General features: G+C 40.3%; 1 pseudogene; it reads right to left on the bottom strand.

The window, feature by feature from the left end:
- Nucleotides 1–1072: 1072 nt before the first annotated feature.
- LOC117517910 lies at nucleotides 1073–19306 on the bottom strand (annotated as a pseudogene).
- Nucleotides 19307–20529: the final 1223 nt, after the last annotated feature.

Below are 20529 nucleotides of genomic sequence, written 5' to 3'. Positions count from 1 at the left end.
AATGTTTCTGCTTAGGTGTTCCAACCTCAAATAAGTCTTCCCAAACCAGATAGAACCAAATAAATCACTGGTTTAATAATGTTCCACATAAGGCTGTGTGACATAACAATTCGTATGTTTATTGTCTATTGATACAAGCTATAGTTTAATTGCTAATGCTGTAGTTAAGAAGCTACGTAGGCTATGCTGTAGAACATTGTTTAGCTTAACTGGGCTAGCTAAATATTTCCAACATTATTAGTCTGTCCTCAAAGACTAATCGAGTTGAATGGTTGAAGAACAACATTTATAAGGTATATAGCAAAATATTTACGGTGTTTTTGCAGAGTATGAGTCTCATGCTAGTATAAGACATACCTGTTTCTTGAAGAGGGGAAAAGTATATAGAAGTTGTTACCAGAGTAATATGTCCGACGACTTTTTTGTGTACATGGACCTCACTTTTAATACAACTTTCCCTGAGGATGAGTTGAACAATGTACAAGAACTCCAGTGTAGCATGTGCACACCACAGCCTGTGCTGTTACATAACATTAAAGAATTTTAAATTACAAAAATAAACAAGATGGACAAATAAACATACATTGGACAATGTATTGGGTGTTATTTGATTTCTTCTTCTTCTTCTCATTATTATTCATAATGTTGTTGTTATAGGGTCAAGAAAAAAATAAAAGAAAAACCAGTGAGCTCCTTAAAAACATATTTACTGTTGTATTTTCTTAGAGGCACTTTGGGTTCATCCTCCAAAGGACCAACAATAGAAGAAGCTCCACAGCTTTGGGTTTACACCTGTGACTTTGTCCCTCATCTGAAGACGTGATCAGCTTCCTGGTTAGATGGAACACAAACTCTTAAATATTGCGGGCCCACAGCAGTAGGTGAGGAGTAAAAATTTGAAAATTATTTCTGAAATTGAGATGCAGCCAAAAGAAAGCAACTAGTAATTAATGATTTTATTTAAAAGCCTCTGAAAGTTTTGGACAAGTTGGACTTACGTAAGTAGGCCAGAGGTATACACCACAGATAGGAAGTGCTTTGACATGCATTCATTATGACCTCTTTATCAGAGTCAGGCTGTGCTCCACCTCACCCAGAGCAGCAGCAGGGTGCTGGCATACAATCCCAGAACAAACAGATAGACCCGAAAAAGAAATGCAGTCAACCTTAGAGCAGAGGTCCAGCCATGTGTCTGGGACAACGACCCACTGTCATCTGGGACAAGGTGAGGCGGAGTGAAACCAGCTCCTGGAGAAGCCAATGTAGCACGAGGGAACCTCATGGGCTTCATTTAACAACAGCAAATCCTCCTCCAGTGATGGCTCCAGCTCATAATCTATAATACAAAAACGAAAATGTCCAATTTACTGTTCAAGGTACAAAGAGCTTCACAATAAATCAAACTGAGTGAACACAAGGTGAAGTGTCCAAACCATCTCACCAAGTGAATGGATGCCAACAGGTGTCTTAAAAAGAAATATTAAAGTGTACAGTTGGAGACATACGTAGGTTTACATACGCCTCAGCTAAAAGTTTTCATCTTCTACTGTATTTTATTTTATCAAACAACATGTATGTTAACCGAGATAGAATGTCTACTTTGTTCCCATAAAAAAACATATTTTAAGAGCAATAGCTACAAGATTGATTTATACACTTTGCCCAATTTACTTTGAGTCAGTTCACAAAAAATTTAATATCAAATCACAAAGCAAGGTGCCTGGATCCAGGTTTCAGTACAGGGGCTCCTGGGTGAGTTAGGTAAGGGGCTTGTAAAATCCTGTGCAGGTACCTGCTGTTCCATTGCCTGCCAACAGGTCTTTTTCAAACTTCGGTCCTTGAGTTTGTGGCTTACCTCCAGACTGGTTGCTGCTGTCCAGAGTCTTAATGGCAGTGATGGTGCTCTCAGTGAGGCTGTGGTCGCCCGAGCCGTACTTATCGAGCAGGCACGCGGTCAGTGACATTTCCCTGACCTCCTTCTCACTGTGTGCAGCAGCTTCACCACCAGGATGGACTTGATCAGGCTAAGCATCAGCAGGGCCATGCACACAGCAAAGAACACACCTAACGAGACACAATGACACTGAGTGGCACAAAGGTTTTCTGAGACCATTTGAGATGCCAGAAGCATTGATTGTCATCTCACAAGCAATCATTCATGTAAAAAAGGTACATATCTCAGTACAGGCTGTTGGATGCATGGTTTTACTGTCCAAAAAGTTTTCCAAATGATGGGATGCTGTGCATATGGATGCAAAGCTCAAACTGAAACTTGTAAAATGTTTAGATTTCCTGTTGCTGCAGAAAGGAGGGAAAATATGGGGGGAAAGTCAAGAGAATTGATAGAAAGCTACACCCAGCTGCATGTCTCTGTCAGACAAGTTCATGTTCAAGCACATGCATATTGTGTAGGACCTACTCATCAGGCTTTTATAACTAGCAGAAATGCCCATTGTTCAGAAGTGCTAAATGCAAAAGATAAAAAATATAAATATAAATGCAATTGTTCAGTCTAATGACTAATACAACTCACGATGAGTTGTTATTAGTCGGTCCTCACCCTGACTAATAGTATCTAAATTCTGGGTCTGTTAATGAAGCACAGGAAACTGTTGCACTGTTGCCTCTTGCACTGTTGCCTGAGGCAACAGTGCACGTTCAACAATTTCATTTCATTTATAATGCACCTTTCATTAATAAAAATCTCAAAGTGCTACAGGGAAAAAAAACAAGGATAAACAAGAGAATAAAAACAAAAAATCTTAAGACAAAAAACAGTCATCATAATATAATAAAACCAAAATAAAATAATAAAATAGAAATAAAAAGACTAGATGCAACAGATTCAAATTATTGAGACCTGTGATCTGTCTAAACAGGTATGTCTTAGGCTTTTTTAAAAGCTTCCACAGTCTGTGGAGCCCTCAGATGGTCAGAGAGGGAGTTGAACGGAGGGAACGGGAGGATGTGTGGGGAGTGAGGAGGTCTTTGAGGTATGTGGGGGCATTGCCATGGATGCATTGGTGGTATGAAAGCAATCTTAAAATGGATTCTACGGTGACGGAGAGCCAGTGAAGGTTATGGAGTATAGGTGAAATACGTACTCTCATCAAAATTCTAGCTGCACCGTTTTGAATGTATTGAAGCCTTTGAAGGTTTTTTCCAGAGATCCCAAAGAGCAGGGAGTTACAGTCATCAAGCCGAGAGGAGACAAACACATGGACGAGTTTTTCAGCATCAATGATGACGTTGTACTGCAGTGAGTGTAGTTTCAAATTGGTGAAATGGTTCAGTTTTTGCTGCCCAAATATCCATGAGTGGAATTGGAAAGAAATGAAGTCTGTGTCACCTAAAGAACTACCTGAGGAACAATAGTAAGCACAGACAAACCAGTGACCCGTGTCACTCCTGGCAATTAACCCTCAGAGATCACGGCCCCTGGACGGGAATCAAAATCATTGATTCTTTTGCTCATAACCACAACAGGTCATTGTCCCTGTTATGAAGACATCAATTGTAGGTGAAAAATGTTCTTTCTGCCTGCCTGGGCATTTTCTCCTGAGCTATAGGCTACATGTGTAGATCTATGAATATTGTACTGAACAGTAGCCTAGGTTTGTGTGTGTGATTTTGTTTATTCTGTATGTCCATTAGTGACTGTCACAGATGAGAATGTGGTTGTGTGCGTATGCCTATGAATCTGGCAGAGGTGTAGCAGAGAGCCTCGCAACACCAAGCCCATTCCACCCTCCATAAAAATGGCAAGCTCCCCCATAGCACCTGCAGAAAAAGCTGCCACTGGTTACCTCACATATGTTGCTAGTGAGCACTTCTCCTTTGCCAAAATAATCCAGCCCACCTCACCACCTGGTGTGCAGACCTGGTGTGCAGTAACTACAGGGGCATTAAGGTAAGGGAAAGAGTAGTAGACATTAAGCTTAGAAAACAGGTGAAGATCTGTGAGCAGCAATATGGTTTCATGCAAAGACCACCACGATGCAAAGTTTGCTGTGAGAGTACTGATGGAGAAGAATAGAGAAGCCAGTAGAGTTACGGTGGTGTGTTTTGTGGACTTAGAGAAAGCGTATGACAGGGTGCCAAGAGAAGAGTTGAGGGTATTGTATGAGAAAGTCTGGAAGGGCAAGAGAAGTATGTTAGGGTAGTGGCAGAACATGTACAAGAATAGTGTGACAGCAGTGAGATGTGCAGTTGGAATGACAGACTCATTTAAGGTGGAGGTGGGATTACACCAAGGATCACCTCTGAGTCCTTTCTTGTTTGAAATGGTTATGGACAGGTTGACAGAGATCAAAACAGGAGTCTCCGTGGACTATGATGTTTGCAGATGACATTGTGATCTGTAGTGACAGTAGAGAGCAAGTTTCTAGTCTGGAGATGTGGAGATATGCTCTGGAGAGAAGGGGAATGAAAGTCAGTAGGAGCAAGACTGAGTACATGTGTGTGATTGAGAGTGAGCCAGGTGGAATACTGCAGTTACAAGGAAAAGAGATGGTGAAAGTAGATGAGCTTAAATACTTGGGAGTAATGGAGAGTGTGGTAGAGAGGTGAAGAATAGAGTGCAGGTAGGGTGGTGTGGGTGGACAAAGGTGGCAGGAGTGATTTGTGACCGAAGAATATCAGCAAGAGTGATGGTGAAAGTTTACAAGACATTAGTGAGACCAGCTATGTTGTACGGCTTAGAGATGGTGGCATTAACAAAAAGACAGGAGGCAGAGCAGGAGGTGGCAGAGCTGAAGATGTTGAGATTCTCTTTGGGAGTGACAAGGATGGACAGGATTTGGAATGAACATATCAGAGGGACAGCTCAGGTGGGACAGTTTGGAGACAAAGTCAGACAGGTGAGATTGAGATAGTTTGAACATGTGCAGAGGAGGGACCCAGGGTATATAGGGAGAAGGATGCTGAGGAGCCACCAGGAAGGAAGAGAAGAGGGAGACCAAAGAGGAGGTTTATGGATGTGCTGAGGGAGTACATGCAGGTGGTTGGTGTAACAGAGGAAGACACAGAGGACAGGGTGAGATGGAAACAACTGATCTGTTGTGGTGCCCCCTAACGGGAACAGCTGAATGAAGAAGGAGAAGTTAACACAGTGCGTGCATTATATTTGTAGTCTTTAAGGCTTTAAGGAAAACTTGCCATGCAGACCTAGTTCAGTTGACACACATGGACCCCAAAGTCCAGTGGTATGGACTCCAGGACTGACCCCACATTTTCACAGAGTTTTCAAAAATCTGTTTTTATCTTTCAACAATAACAAATACTTTGTAAGTATGTAAGCTTTACCACTTTAAACAGATCTGATCTAATACATTATTCAATGAGATCTATCCCAGGTAATGTTGAACTTTTTCAACACATTTCTGAGAAAATCACTTATGTTAACGTACACTATCTTGTGCCTTTTAATAATGCATATTCTTTTCTGACTAGTTTTTTGAAATAATGAATAAAAATATACGTGGTACCTATGAGTGGGGTTGTCACTTGCCGGTGCTGGGCAGTTCGTCCGTCAGGGTTGACTCTAAACACAGTGTAGCCCAGCAGGATGCTGATCTTAAGGTGATACGGGTGCCGCTGTTCAGGGGCATATAGAAGCTGATCACGTCTAACCAACATGAGGAAGATACTGGGGATGAGGAGACCAACCACATACAGCAGGGGGCGCCGTCGGATCAGCACCTGAATGAAAAGGCAACTAAGATATGAACATCACAATACATCCGTTGCTCTTTGTCTGTCTTGTTGAGGGTCCGTGGTTGCAGATGCGAGGTGAGACAGAGCTGTATTGCAAACACACTTGTCGCCATCATGTGACCTCAAGTACTTCTTTGCAGTACAAAGTCAGTTTAATCATGCTCCAAAGTTTGATACGGATTTATGTTTATATATTTTGCGATAATTGTTGTTGTTGTTGAAAATTAAAGGGTGCTGTCTCAAATTTTTTTAAACCTTTTTTTAAATGGTTATAAATGGTCATAAATTAAGAGTCAGAAATGTTTAAAATGATCCCAATCAAACATCATTTTTACTCGTCTTCTATTTCCATTTGTCTAACAGTGTCCTAAATTTACTCACAAGGCTGTGTTGGATCAGCATTTTAAATTGTGTCATCATTGTAAAATGTGTGGTAGATGAGTGTATCATGTACACCTGAACCATCCACCGTGGAGCAGTTCAACAATATCTCAGTTGTCATAAAACGGTCCACAAGTACAAACGCTCCATTCTGTGAGCCGCGTACAGAGCCGCTGTCCCTGCTCCCCACCTGCAGTCGCCTATGAGACCATTTTATTCACCACTAACAAGAGGTCCATTGATAAGGGAGCCACTGAGACTGTCTCATTACGCTCACTCACTCTCTGCTGTCTGTCTCACTGTTTCTTTACTTTCACACACTGACTCTCAATCATCTTTTGCCATTAACTCCCAAAGGCTCCAGACAACTGCTTACAGTTCTAAGGCCCAGTGTGACGGGGGCTTAGTTTGTGAAGGACAACAGTTTTAAGCCCAACACCCAGCAGCTGTCTCGGCTGCACTTTCTCACTGACTCGAAATGAATCAGCTGTACATGAATACAGACACTGACTCTCCTGGATTCTTCCAGACTTTTGTTGTGAAACACTTCCCTGATTACTGTTCCTCTTCCTCCCAGCTACTTGCACTTATCAATCATGGCCAATACCAATCCTGCCTCAGTCAGTTGACTGTACAACTGGCATCGATTCCCTAAGCACCCTTTGTATGTATATCAGTAAACACTCCTACCCTGCCTGATTCTATGATACATTCTTCCTTTGATTTCCAACGTTGTCTTGCTGTCTATCTGCCAATAACTTTCCATGGCAGAAATTAACCTTTATTACATGTATTTAGAGTGTTTCAACTGTTTTGGATTGCTTTAATTAAGCCCATAAACAGTCAAGTCTGGGAGCATGTTCCGGTGCCACATCAATCACATCCATGACACCATGGAACCTAACTGCCTTGCGTCCTAGATGGAAACCATCAAGGCAGACAACCGGTCAAACCGTCTTTGTCCTTCTCCAGGCCCTGGGGTCCTCAACAAACATTATGCGTGATCATGCACAGAGAAATGTGAAAAAAACACACACGACTTAGCAAAAATGCGGGCTCATTTCCAATGGCAAGGGGGCCCAAGACGATTGAGAGTCCCCATTTGCTGCAGCCCCTCAGCCGCCTTCACAGCCGGTAGGGTTGCTGCCCATCTACTGCTGTTCTACCATTGGGGACTTTAAGTCAAACTGCAGCCGGGTTGACTTGCATAAGTGCTGAAAGGGGTGTAGCCAGCCGTATCCCAGGCCAAGGGAGGGCAAAGGGTGTACTAACACTTACCTAAGGTGTACACCCAGGCAAGTGGATGGAAGGAGGTGCCTTACTTCTCAATTATAAATCAGCTCCAAGCAAAGTCTAGCCACTGCCCTAACAGAAAAAATGTACCATATGGCCATAATGTCAAAGGTGATACTCCTCATCTTAGTCTCCCTAAGGTACCACTAATTTGACACAAAATTATTCCAGTCCTACACAAGGATCCTCTGAAGAAATCTAGTTCCAAAGGCATCCAGACATCAACTTGGGTCACTGGTTAGCATCCAAGTCTCACATCCACACATTTAGACAGGTAACACCAGGACCATAAAGACTTGAGCCTTCGTTCTCCTGTAAAGATATCAGCATCATGACTCCATAAGCTCCCAGTCATCTCTCAATCTCAAAGGTCAAGGCCCTAGAAACATGAATGTCACTGCTGATGATAAGTGAATGCAATTCTGATAGCTGATTCCAGGAAGTCATTAAAAGCCTGGATCATAGTCTTTGTCCAGGACAGTTGGAAACCCAGACATTGTGATTCCTCACTAAGCTTCTCAAGTTCTGCAATCAGGGGATTCACTGATTCCGCAAAGATCACAGCATCATCTACAAAGTCAAAGTCAGTTAAATTGTCCTCACCAACAAAAGCACCTAAGTCACTGTCAGTGTTGGGTGGAACATGTTACTCTAATCACATTACATCTGTCTGTAACACAGTAATGCAGGGGTGCCCAAGTTCGGTCCTCGAGATCTATCTTCCTGACACCCTTAGTTGTCTCCCTGCTCCAACACACCTGAATCCAGTGAAAAGCTCAATAAAGCCTGCAAATGAGTCTTTCATTGGATTCAGGTGTTGCTGGAGCAGGGAGACAACTAAGAGTGTCAGGAAGGTAGCTCTCGAGGACTGAAATTGGGCACCCCTGTAGTAATGTAACGTGTTACTGTTGTATGTTTCAGTAATCGCACGACACTTCCAAAGGATTACTGGATTCCCCTGAACACAGCATGAACTGGAGCCTGTAACTTTGCTTACTCTCATAACAATGCTGTCCAGAATAGGTGAAGGAAGGACAGAACAATCAATGTCCATTCCGATGGAGTACTGAGGGGGGAGTTGAGGCAAAATGTGTGGACTAAACAGCTTTGTTTATTTTCATGTGAATCTGTTTACTATAGTTGATAAATGTGTGTGATCGGAAGTCGTGAGTGCACGTACGTTGAACTGGATGTGGGCATAGTCGGTGTCTCCTTGGTGAGATTGCCAGTAGTGGGAGGGAATGGACAGCAGCTCCCATTCTCCATCATTCATGAACTCTCTCTTCTCATTAGCAATGGCCTCTGCACTCCGCCCCAGAGCCAAATCGATTTCCTTCACTGCACAAGAACACAGCAGATATGATGAGAAGGCATCACAAAGAAGCCCCAAAACAAACGTACATTTCTGCTTTGTTTGTGTGTGAGCACTATGTTCTGAGAGCATGTGTTACAGATGTCCTTACATTTTTCTTCCAGTGTTCAAAATCATGAAAGTAACAGACTGAAAGTAGATTTTTACTTCGACTGTGTCTGCATGAACCTACCAATATTAGTAAAGCAACTGACTGTTGACCTTGATGAGAACTATTCAAAGATGCAACCATGAAACTGAGCAAGAACATTTTATTGAGGTATTTTTCAAGATGTTGTTGAGCCAAACTAAAATCACACTTTCATTTTTTTTTCAAAATAATCAACATGTAACTAGTCTGCTAAAATGATTGTATTTTATATTGGAGACAAGTCTGACCATCGCTGAATCCTCTTTCTGTCTACCACAGGAAGAGTTCTTGTAGTAATTGCCAACAACTGTCTGAGACCAAGAGTAGAAAACATCCTTCTTTAAACCCAGAGTGCCTTCCGACCATGAGAGAGGCAGCAGACATGATCTTCACTGTCTGCCAATTGGCAGCATGGTTGCTGAGTGGCTACAGTGTTAGCCACTAAGCAAGAAGGTTGTGGGATCACTTCCCACTGTGTTTTTTCTTTGTGGAATTTGTATGTTCTCGTCGTGTTTATGTGGGCTCCCTCCGGGTACTTCGGTTTCCTCCCACTTACCAAGACATGCAGGTTAGGTGAACTGGAAACTTTAAATTGACAGTAAGAGTATGCGTGGGTGTGAATGACTTTATCTGTCTATATTTGACGCTGTGATAGCTGGCATCCTGTCCGGGGTGTATCGTACCTCTCGCCCTATGATTACTGGGATAGGCTCCAGCTCCCCCATGACCCTTATTGGAATAAGCAGGTATGGAAAATGAATGAATGATTGTCTGCCAATTGCAAGAAAAGTGTTGAGAGCAACACAGCCATTGTACCCTGCCGTGATTAACTTTATTAACACGCCACTTCCTTGGAAGATCCTGAGCGAAACAGGCTGTCCAAAGAAATTTATCAAGATCCTGAGGTTTATCCGCTACATTTCTGGTAAATGACACAAAAACTGAAGCCTTCAATGTGCAATCGGGAGTAAAGCAATCATCTTTGTGGCAACAATCCTCCACCTGATCAAGGACAAGGTGCCACCATAAATTGATATTGTGCACAGAACAGGTAGAAAGCTCTTCAACCAGAACCAAGATGAAAATCACGACCATGCTCCTGGACTTCCAGCATGCAGATGACAGCAGCGTGTTATCCTTTATAAAAGAAGGTCTTCAGAAAATCCTTGAACCCTTCAATGAAACCTACAAAAGCTTGGTCTTCAAGCTGAAGAAATATCAGGTCCTGCATCAGCCTCCGCACAACATCAAGCACTTCCTGCTGTGAAACTGCATGGACAGGTCCTGGAGAACGTAACCCCACTTTCCCTACCTGGGCAGCCATGTGTCATCAAACACCAACATCAATGATGAGATACAACACTGATTCAAGTGTGCAGGAGCTGCCTTTGACCAGCTTTTCAAATGAGGCCTTCAGCACAAGATGAAAATCGTTGTCCACAAAGCTGTTGTCTTGCCAACCCTGCTGGATGGATCTGAGACCTAAACCATGCGAAGACCCTTAAGCAATTCCATCAGTTCTGCCTGAGGATATCCTCTGCATCAGGGAAGAAGACTACCATACCAACATAAGCATCCTGGCTGAAGCCAAGCTCCAGAGCGTAGAGCTTGTCATCATCATGAACTAGCTTCTGTAGGTGGGTCACATCATGAGGATGGCTGACAGCCAACTTTCCCAAGCAAATCTTATTCCCAGCTCAATAAAAGAAAACGATTCAGAGGAGGGCAGAAATAATACGGCAAAGACCTCCTGATGCACAACCTCAAGAGCTGCTCCACTGACAGGAAGACCTGGGATGAACATGCAAGGAACTGAGCCAGCAGGTGAGCAATGATCCGCGCGGTGGAGGAACTCTTCAAAAAATGAGGACAAACAACATAAAGGAGAAGAGGAGGTCCACATCAATTGTCCTGGGTAGAATATCATCAACCTGATGGGTTGAAAACATTTTGTCAAGCTATAGTTCCTCTTAAACAAAGAAACAAAACATACTAAAAGATCTGAATGTCACTTTTTAAAAGTGGGCTTCATGTGGGCGTAATGTGGTACATTTGATAATCATCTTATAAGGCACATATAAAGAGCAACATGCCCAAACTCACGTCACCAAGAAAACTGTGTTGACCAGGATCTGAATTTACTGCCTGTTGAATCTGTGACATTTTGACAGTAAGCAGACCTGAGTGAAGCCAGCTGCGAAAGGTGAGGCTGCAGTTCTGCTTGTCAAATGGAAAGGCGTACAATTCCAAACTGCAGGCCAACACCACCTGCATGGGCGGTGGTTCTTCACCGAGCCGGAAGAGTTGATGTACACGTAGGGAATGGGAGGTGATTTCCCCTCATCCACACTGGAAGCAGACAGAAGACAATAGGGCAGAATATGATGAGATTCACTAAGAAGACAATCAGAAGATTTTGAAAGATTATGCATTCACACAAATACACTCACTGGCCACTTTATTAGGTACACCTTACACAAATAGCTAATCAGCCAATCACATGGCAGCAACTCAATGCATTTAGGCATCTTGACGTGGTGAAGATGACTTGCTGAAGTTCAAACCTGGCATCAGAATGGGGAAGAAAGGAAATTTAAGTGACTTTAAACGTGGCATGGTTGTTGGTGCCAGACAGGCTGGTCTGAGTATTTCACAAACTGCTGATCTACTGGGATTTTTACACACAACCGTCTCTAGGGTTTACAGAGAATGGTCCAGAAAAGAGAAGATGTCCAGTGAGCTACAGTTGTGTACATGAAAATGCCTTGTTGATGTCAGAGGAGATTGGGCAGACCGGGTGTGATATTATGATGTCAATATAGTTTCTCCACTGTGAGATCAGTAAAGTCTTATCTTATCTTATCTTATCTCGTCTTGTCTTGTCTTGTCTTGTCTTGTCTTAATATGGACCAACATCTCTGAGGAATGTTTCCAACACGTTGTTGAATCTATGCCCCGAAGAATTAAGGCAGTTCTGAAGGCAAATTTGGGGGTCCAACCTGGTAGTAACAAGGTGCACCTAATAAAGTGGCTGATGAGTGTAGATGAGCACTTATTAGATTATATACCTGGGCAAAGGTCATGTTGTAAACCTGTAAATCTGCCCCATGTGCAGTTTCTCACTTTAAATATCAGCACTTTATCCAGCTGCACAATTTCTAGTCCTTATTCTGGACCAAAATCATGATGATAAAATGACCCTTTGACTTTAGTGACCAAGCATCAAAAGCTCCACTGTGCAAGCCCCATCTTTATGTTACTCACATTACATCCTATGAGTTTGGAACTGCCGCACTGACCATCAATCACTCTCCTTCCTAAATATCTGACCCAGATGACCTTTGTACATCCCCAAATCAGAAAAAAATTGGAACGGTATGGAAAATGCTGAATTAATTCTGACTTTTTTTTTTTTTTTACTTCTACTTAATTGCAGACAGTGTGAATCCAACATACATGTAATTCATGTTTTTTTTTTTTTCCTCTTTCCAACTTCATTTCAATTGTTGATTTGCATCCATTAAAGACCTGCAACACATTCCAAAAAAGCTGGAATGCTGAGCCCACTTTGTAATGTTGCCATTCCATCTCACCATCATATTTAAAAGACGTTTTGACATTGAGGACAAAAGCAATGAAGCCTTTCAGGTGTCATTTTGTCCAGTTCTTCCTGCACAGATGGCAAAAGGTGTGAAACCACATGGGGTATTTGTTGGTGCAGTTTTTGATTCAACATTCTCAACAGTAAAGTTCAGTTCTGCAAGCAGGCCAGTCCAGTGCCCATTTCTTCTTCTTCTGTAGCCATGTCTTTGTAAAGTGGATGTCTTGTTAAAAATGAATGAACATCCCTGGAAAAGACTTCTTGAAGGCAGCAAATATTGTTCCAAATTCCCATTATACTTTTCTGTAGTAATGCTGCCATCACAGGAATGTAAATTGCCTTTGCCCAGGGCACTGAATCAACCCCATACCGTGACAGACCCTGGCTTTTGGACTTGTTACTGATCACGGTCTGGATGGTCCTGTCTTTGGTCCTGAGCACACTGTGTCCATTTCTAATAAAAAAATTTCAAAAAGATCTGGAATACTGACTCATCTGACTACAATACACATTTCCATTGTGTGATGGTCCAAAACCAAACCTGGATGCTCTGAGCCTAAAGAAGTCAATGCCACTTTTGGAGAAGTTCAACATAAGGCTTCTATTTTTGCACAGTAAAGTTTTAAGTGGCATTTGTGAATGTAATACATTATACATCATACATGGATGTAAAATTGAGCAGGTGGATTCATATAAATATCTGGGGTTTACATCAATAACAACTTGACAGGATTTTCTGTATATTAGCAATATAATTATCAAATATTAATGTCTTTACTTTGATTGTTAATGCCTTTACTTTGATGTACTGTCTTTGATCTCATCTTTGATTCTGTTCTCTATTTTCATATATACATATATATGTATGTGTGAGAGTTCATGTACCATTATTCTTTTAATTAATCACTCATTGTCAAAGCAACCATATACACTGAACTGTTCAAGTAATCATTAAAACTGCTCACGCGAGAGGGTGAACAGATGAACTTTGGCTTAGTGAATGTGCAGACTGTTTAGCTAAAGCTATGTTTTGCTGAGCGCAGATGTGCGTCTTTAATTAATGGTTCAGCCTTGAGGGAAGAGCGGTGTGACCGGCACACTGGTTCAGGGCTGGATATTGTTATGGGAAGACTAGGAGACTGAAGGCTTAAAGCCATAACAGTTTTCATATCAATGTGAGACCAGACTCTGTGTCTTTTCCTTGTTTGTGATATTGCCGCTCCTATATGCTTGTTTGTAACTTTTTGTCAATAAATAGGAGAAGCAAATGGGCGGGGCCCTTCAGAGCAGATGACGGTTTTTGACGAAGGTTCTTGCTCATTTGTTCTCTACTGATCAGGAAATGAAATTCAGTCTCTTGCGTGATCATTCTTTGTGTAGCTAACTGAGTTGCTCTTTTACAGATTTCAACTCTGACACAACTTAAGCTGGCACACGCAAGTGTCAAGCATTTGTGCCCGAATCCACCAGCGCATGCTCTTTCTTCGTCGACTCCGACTGTTTGGTGTATGTAGGAATATTATGTTGATTTTCTACAGAGCAACGATTGAGTCTGTGATACAGTATGGTATTACTAGCTGGTTTTGTAATTTAATGGTTAAATCAAAAACTCAAATATTAAATCTGATTAAAATAGCTGGCAAAATCATGGGTATGGTGGTACCTGAACCTCCCCAAGAGTTGTTTGAACAGGCAGTTCTCAGATGTGCAGACAATATTTTATCAGATGCGTCTCATGTACTACACTCTGAATACATTTTACTTAACTCAGGAAGGAGGTACAGGGTTCCTCTTTGTAAATATAATCGATATAAACATTAATTTATTCCATTGTCAGTGTGACCTTTTGGTCACACATGTCACTGTGAAATTGTCTTGTGTATCAGTTTTTTGTTATTGTTGAGTTTGTGTGCCAAATAAATTCATTCATTCATTCATTCATTCAATCAGCAGATAGCTCAGGGAAGATAGCATAAGGTTATGTATTGCGGAACTTGCACAAAGATGTTAATAATGTTGTGTATTTATATTTTAACTTTAATTTAATATGTTGTTGTTTTTATGTATGGGTGGTATGTACCAGATGTGTTGTTGTGTAGTACACCCCTCTGTCCAAGGCAAATTTCTCCTTAGGGAGACAAATAAAGACACTTTGACTTTTGACTTTGTAACTCCATACCAAATCATGATTACAATCACCTGATTGAAATAACTTTTTTATTTACTGCAGTTCTTTCTTTCTTTTTTGCATTTTCCATATTGTCCCAACTTTTTGTGATTTGGGGTTGGACAAGGCTGAGTATATCGGACAATAAAGGTCTGCTGAGGTAGTTCTTATTGCAATACTGTCCATGCGGGCAAAATAACATTGATCAACATTGATCTGTGTTGATGTCTGATCTTGAATCAACAGAGAAAATATGTTGGATTTGAAAATTGGATCAACATCAAAATCTTGACAGTAGGTCAACACTGATATTCACTGTAGATATTCAATATAATATTCAAGTTATTTTAATAAATGTTAAAAATCACCAAGTGACACATCTGCTGTTTTGTGTAAATACTTGAATACACTTCTTATGAGTTTGTGAAAGAAATTATAACTAGATCAAAATACACGAGGAACCTAACCACATTTTGAAGTGGTATCAGTGTCACATTCAGACGTTGTTGCGTCAGGAGATTGCCGATGGAGAGGCAGTGATGTCGCGTTAATTGACGTCAAAATGTAATATAACCAAAAAACAATGTTGATTCAACATCGCCGTGGCCACTAGGGTACTTTTTGACATTGAACAGGTTAACATGATTTAATCATACAAGACACTTTCAACAAACACTGACTTTTGTTATCCTGTAAAATTACAGCACACTGTACAGCAGACTAAAACATTAATGGTAGATTAATGAGATATTTTCTTACAATTCGCAAACTATTATATCAGGAATCCACATGGCGTCAGATGACAGTGAGATCTCAGTGATACCATCAAACTCGTCTGGGTCCCAAACCAGGAACTCATCTGTCCACATCTGAAAACATGAAATACTACATTGTGTGGTAAAATATCATGAAATATTTGTAATTAACAGCTTGAGTAGATAAATCACATGCTTGATAATATGACATTCGTATTTAGGGAGATTTATTTGATGGTTTAATCAAATTTGCCGCATGCTTTGTATATTTTAAATCCACTTTAATGCATTCATTTATCCTGAGGTGGTGGAGCTTCAGACGTGGCAGCCACATGTGGAGCTTGTGGTTATGGAGCTAAAAGCTGCACGGGTCAAACAGGAAGCTACTGACCTGTCGATACCAAAAACTCATGGTAATGCTCTGGGTCTTTCCATCCTGAGAAAAAGAAAATATTCTGTTTGATTCTTTCACAAATCACTGGCTCATTTAAAAATGCCTTCAGAATTCTGACACCTCACTGCTTACAGTAGTGTTCAGAATAATAGTAGTGCTATGTGACTAAAAAGATTAATCCAGGTTTTGAGTATATTTCTTATTGTTACATGGGAAACAAGGTACCAGTAGATTCAGCAGATTCTCGCAAATCCAACAAGACCAAGCATTCATGATATGCACACTCTTAAGGCTATGAAATTGGGCTATTATTAAAAAAAAGTAGAAAAGGGGGTGTTCACAATAATAGTAGTGTGGCATTCAGTCAGTGAGTTTGTCAATTTTGTGGAACAAACAGGTGTGAATCAGGTGTTTAAGGATGAATCCAGCACCTGTTGAACATGCTTTTCTCTTTGAAAGCCTAAGGAAAATGGGATGTTCAAGACATTGTTCAGAAGAACAGCGTAGTTTGATTAAAAAATTGATTGGAGAGGAGAAAACTTATACGCAGGTGCAAAAAATTATAGGCTGTTCATCTACAATGATCTCCAATGCTTTAAAATGGACAAAAAAAAAACAACAAAAAAAAAACAGACGCATGGAAGAAAACGGAAAACAACCATCAAAATGGAGAGAAGAATAACCAGAATGGCAAAGGCTCACCCATTGATCAGCTCCAGGATGATCAAAGACAGTCTGGAGTTACCTGTAAGTGCTGTGACAGTTAGAAGACACCTGTGTGAAGCTAATTTATTTGCAAGAATCCCCCGCAAAGTCCCTCTGTTAAATAAAAGACATGTGCAGAAGAGGTTACAATTTGCCAAAGAACACATCAACTGGCCTAAAGAGAAATGGAGGAATATTTTGTGGACTGATGAGAGTAAAATTGTTCTTTTTGGGTCCAAGGGCCGCAGACAGTTTGTGAGATGACCCCCAAACTCTGAATTCAAGCCACAGTTCACAGTGAAGACAGTGAAGCATGGTGGTGCAAGCATCATGATATGGGCATGTTTCTCCTACTATGGTGTTGGGCCTATATATCGCATACCAGGTATCATGGATCAGTTTGGATATGTCAAAATACTTGAAGAGGTCATGTTGCCTTATGCTGAAGAGGACATGCCCTTAAAATGGGTGTTTCAACAAGACAATGACACCAAGCACACTAGTAAATTAGCAAAATCTTTGTTCCAAACCAACAAAATTAATGCCTCACAGATGTGAAGAAATCATGAAAAACTGTGGTTATACAACTAAATACTAGTTTAGTGATTGCTAAAAAAGCAGTTTGAACATAATAGTTTTGAGTTTGTAGCGTCAACAGCAGATGCTACTATTATTGTGAACACCCCCTTTTCTACTTTTTTTACTAATAGCCCAATTTCATAGCCTTAAGAGTGTGCATATCATGAATGCTTGGTCTTGTTGGATTTGTGAGAATCTACTGGTACCTTGTTTCCCATGTAACAATAAGAAATATACTCAAAACCTGGATTAATCTTTTTAGTCACATAGCATTACTATTATTCTGAACACTACTGTATATTGGTTCATACATGTCTCAAATGTTAAGCATTACTTTCACTTTATTTCTGTATGAATTTATACGTATGATTAAAATACATAAATAAACAAAAACTAGCGTGTTGCCGTGGGGATCCATGGACTCTAGATTGGGTAGTGTTTATAAAATAGGTAGCTTTTTCAGCGGTGGTAATAAAATATACCAAGTCACTATAATGATTTGGACTGTCGCGTGAGTCCAGAATGTAACTATCAACATCCATTTTTCACTATTGTTAGCTAATATCCGTAGTTTCTCCTAAAATATTAGTCCTATCAACGTTCCATTTTGGCGGTGTTTATCCTTGACCCAGAATACATAAGCACTAGTGTTTTGCCCTTGGGGATCCACAGGCTCTCGATTGAGTAGTGTTTATAAATAGGTAGCTGACATTTTTGTGGTCAGGGTGTTAATAAATTAAACAAAGGCTGTATACTGAGTTGAATAGCGTGTGAGTCCCGAATGTTCTTAGAATGTTAGACCTCAACTATTTTTAGAAGAAGAACTCAGCCCTTTTACTTCCTGTTAATTATGCAATTTTTTTAATGTTAATTTACTGTCAATGTATTTATAAATTGTTTAGGTTCTTGCTATCATATACACACACACTATTTATTTCTACTTTTATTTTGTCATTTGATATCTAATTGGACCACAGTACAAATAAGTGTTTTCACTTTCTTGTGCCATCCATGCATTTTTAACATATTTAGAATTATATTGTGTACTTACATTGAACTTAAAATCACGTTTTTTATATAAAGATGACTTACCGCCCCCTGCTGGAATGTGTGAATCCAGAAAGTAGTTAGCAACATGCATGCACAGCTGCAGTAAGCAGGTGATTTTAACTTGACAAACAAAAACAGTGGCTGAAACATTTCACTCATGGTACCAACATTAAACTTAAGTCACTCCTGGTAGTAGCAAACTGAGACTTATCTAAACTGACTAAACCAATTTAGCTACAAAAACACAATAAATCAGTAACACAAACAACGCTGTTAAACTAACATAAACCATAATAACAACATTTAAAACCCCAAAACCCCAAACTCCCATGGTGCATTGCAGCATAGCACCCATTGTTTATTGGTTAACTAAAATTGCTAATTTCTCCAAAAAATACTTTTACGATCAACTTTCTGTTTTTGCTGCCTTCATCCTTGACCCAAAATACATAAGCATGCCCAACGGCAAATGTCAGCTCTCTCCAGTTTTTGTGTGATCAAAGCATGCACACACACGCACACACGTGTCTGGGTCAAGTGGACTTAACAGTGAAATTCAGTTTTCACAGGGTCCAGACTTCATACACGCAGAGGCCACTTGGCTGGTATAATATACGAGGTCTGTTAGAAAAGTATCTGACCTTTTTATTTTTTTCAAAAACCTGATGGATTTGAATCACGTGTGCTTGCATGAGCCAACCTTGAACCTTCATGCGCATGTGTGAGTTTTTTCACGCCTGTCGGTTGCGTCCTTTGCTTGTAAGCAGCCTTTGTGTGAGGATGGGTGGAGTCTCTCGTTGTTTTTTCTTTGCAAGGAAATGGCGGAACGACACACATTTTATAATTTAGTTAATGCAGCAGCTGTGGAAAGTTTTGTTTTATTTTTTGTTGTTGCTATTTTGTTTTGGGGGTTTTTTTCTGATATTTGTCATTGTCAATAAAAGATGTTAGATTTGTTTAAGATTTGGAGTAAAATTCAGCAGAGTGTCTGCATCATTTACATACCACATCCAGCACAGACTGCAGGATCAGATCTATATGGACCGTGGTTGGACTGGTCCAGTTGTGAACGGGTCGAACGCCACAGTCATACTTCCTTAGAAGGGACCTTGTCAACTGGTTCAGAATGGACCTCTTTGGCTTCTCTGGCACACATTCTGTCATTTGGCCTAAAAATTAGGAATGGATTTAAAAAATAATAATTTCTACAATGGTGACACAAAGGAAATACTGTGTTATGTATAATTTATTGCAACAACAAAGTAAAAAAAAAAAAAACTCAATGCCTGGTTTCTAGTTTTATTTATATTTATAATAAGAATTTAATATTACATGTAACTGATGAAGAAACTTTTAGTCAAACAGATTAGATATTTAATGTGGCATAGTAACTGATGTAATATTACAAATAAATACTTGAGAAATGCAGTTTTATATACTTTATATTTTATGTGTAATGAAAGGTTCCTGTAGTCTTAACCTAAGAAATTTAATATCATTCCAACAAATGTCACAATTCTTTGGCTTCTTGTACATGTCAATACATCAGACTTTAAGGTTTTGCTGCAAACAAATAAAATATTGAAGCGCTACTACTTTCCTTTTCCCTTCATTCACAAAATGTAAGTTTACTTTGAGTAAGGTGAAGACCATTTACTTTCTTTCTTTTTGATTAATTAATTAATTAATTTATTTATTTATTTATTTATTTATTTATTTTTTTGCAGTTGTCTTTGAGTGCTCTCGGTCTCATTAAGGGAGCCCTTTCATTTGCAACTTTGTGACTGATGACTGCCCTACAGGTGACACTTTATTGGTCATTGGTGATTCCAATGCGACCACTGGCACTGGCAAGGCTGGCTACAAGGCTTCCATTGGTGCACATGGATCTGGTAGCCATTGTGACAATGGGTCAGTCCTTGAATTTACAAAAAGTAGGTGGCTACAAGTTGCTGGATCCTGGTTTCAATGACCAAATGTACACTGGTGGACATTCTAATACCTACGGTGTTGCCAAGGAGATTGATCCTGTGGGAAAACAAAAGGGAATTTTGCAGAACCGTAGTCTGTAAACAGACCACAGACTTGTTGTGGCTTCCCTGAGGATTCAGTTTAAGTCTCACAGGCTACTGCCAATTTAATACCAAAGAATCTGTCCTGACTTCAAGATCAGACTGTTTCTCAGGAATTTTCATGCCATATGAATATGGAACTTACTATGGAACTTACAGCAATGGACACAACTGGTGACCTGAATGGATTGTGAAACTTCTGCAGCCAGATCCTGAAAGTTGCTGAGGATTGTATTGGACTTGCCAGTGTCCATAGGAGGAGGTGTTTTTTTATCTGAGGGCACTTGAAATACCACCCAGAGGAGCCATAGTGCA

Source organism: Thalassophryne amazonica, chromosome 9 (assembly GCF_902500255.1).
Source record: "Thalassophryne amazonica chromosome 9, fThaAma1.1, whole genome shotgun sequence".
In the NCBI taxonomy this organism is placed as follows: domain Eukaryota; kingdom Metazoa; phylum Chordata; class Actinopteri; order Batrachoidiformes; family Batrachoididae; genus Thalassophryne; species Thalassophryne amazonica.
Note: the sequence above shows the minus strand (reverse complement) of the source record. Positions and strands in the feature narration are given on the sequence as shown.